This window comes from Augochlora pura, chromosome 5 (genome assembly GCF_028453695.1).
Source record: "Augochlora pura isolate Apur16 chromosome 5, APUR_v2.2.1, whole genome shotgun sequence".
NCBI classification, from domain to species: Eukaryota; Metazoa; Arthropoda; class Insecta; order Hymenoptera; family Halictidae; genus Augochlora; species Augochlora pura.
The window spans coordinates 15,216,454-15,218,746 of record NC_135776.1 but is presented as its reverse complement, the minus strand read 5'-3'; positions in this window follow the sequence as shown (position 1 = coordinate 15,218,746).

Below are 2,293 nucleotides of genomic sequence, written 5' to 3'. Positions count from 1 at the left end.
ACTTCTGGGAGCGGTCACTAAGATCCGATTTACATATTTATGCGGACTGAAGTACTCTTTTTAGGAAAGTGCTCGAGATCCGACAGAATTTTCGGTCCAGAAACCGTACAGTGGAGTAAACAGCACCCTAAAGCGGTACAAAACATTTCTTCCCTGAAATCATAATATACATATATTCAATTTTTTGATACTTTACAATTAAGTATTATATACGTGTAATTATGAACATTGAATGAATAATAAAATTCATCTTCTAACATTTAGAAGCAAAAATGTAATTGTAGGACGCAACAGTTAAATAGAAATCAAAAGATCATTACAATTTTTCCAGCATTTTGAAGCTCGACGACTTTTTGCTAGCCTGGGGCACACCAACTTCGTGGGAAAGTGCCCTTCGAAGAATGCGAATCACAAGAAAAGACGTGCTCGACAGTTAAACGCGCAATCTATCCATTTAAACATTACGCAATTCAGGAGATTCGTCGTTTGTCGAAGAACGAAGTGCAAATGCACTTCGCTGTCACGATAAACAGAATACAGCGTTTAGACATTGCCTAATTTCCAGTTGGAATTGCGTGCTGGAAATAGGCAGTCCTCGCAAATAAAAAATCTGAACGAGAAATCGCAATCATTCTCGTTTCCACTTAATATCTGCGCTTCGGGGGTGAAGAGAAATAGACTTTTTAAATAGTAAATGGACTATAAATATTTTCTTCTTCTCATGTAATGCAGAATGGCAAATCAAATATTGTTTAATTCTTTATTAATTATTGTTAGTTAACTGTGTTTTGATCAGTCGTGTGTATTTACCATTTCATTTTCTAATTCACCAATAAATTAACTTATTGTTCCGTTTGATAAGTTGGTTATCCAAGAATTTGATGTTAGAATGCTGGAATATTTTCAGGTACGTTGAAACACATTCTGCGTAATTGGCCCGGCGACCTTTTTCCTTTGGTTCTACTGATTCTGTTCGTGAATCGAGTCATTGTTGCAGAATAATATTCGCGGAAGCATTTGGCAATCGGTTCATATCGAACGTCACGGTCCGGCAAATAATTGCAGATTGTTTCGCGGGTCCATCGATTCCGGGAGACCTGTCGCAACTCGGGGAAAAGATATTTAACGCGAGCCGAAGCCATTTTCTGCGTTCATTCCGCGATAGGTCATTGTTCGGTTTGGTGCGTGCACAGACATTAATTGTGCAAAGCTGTGCGAATCTGACTTCAAGAAAGTGAATCCCATGTTGCAGACTTGACTCCTCTCTTACACCAACGAGATTCCAAGGTCGCATTGCTCTTCCCTTCCCGATTTTTACATCAAATTGACAGTTTCACGGTAATTATTTTGTTTGATACCAAACTGCACCATTGTTCTGAAAATTTAGAAACAAAAAATCAAATTAATTGTTGAATTGTTGAATGCTTTCTTCTCGTATAATTCATCATTACCTCCAGATAAATCGATTTGCCTAATTGAAAACCTTCCAGTGCATGAAACGATAATATTACTTTAAAATTCTATTAAACGTGCACATGGTATTTATAATACCGCTAGATCGGATCCAGCAGATCCATTCACTATTTTCCCGTTGCAAGTTGCAACGCACAGTCGGTCAGTCGGTGAATTCGTTCCCGATACTCGATCCGTAGGACGTGTTCTATATTTTGTATCCCAAAACTAATGCAATGATATTTTCCAAAGAATTTATATAAAGTTCTGGTCTAGTGTTAAAATTATCTTCAAGCTTTCCGGACGAATTTAAGAGAAACTTTAACACGGTCAGTAACGTTATCCTTTGCCCTTTGAGTTTCGTCCGAGATATGAGTGGACTGCTTCACATTAAGATCGTATCTACAGCTGAATCTATTCTACAGTAATTAAATAGTGTATGCTTTCCGGAAGCACACACTTCGCAGATCAGGAATCTTGATCTGGAACACATGTGTGAATCACTTATATGTCAGTAAATACTGCTTATTTCGTTTCCAATTATTACGTATACTTATAATTATTGTTAACACAGAAGTTATTCATTACTATTATTATTATTATTAGCAAATTAGAGGTTTTGAAATATCTATTAGATAACCGGCACCTCTTTCGCGAGTCGAAAGGACTAGGTCACTCGGACCATGAAGATCGAGCATCAGTTAGGAAGTCACGGTGCTGAAGAGGTGGAATAAGGTGAGCACGTCGCGGGTCCTCTTTTCTTCAAGAAGATCGTCGAAAGTGTAACAGTAAGTTTCTCACAGCGTCGCTATCCGGACGTCGAGAATCTGACGAGCTATCT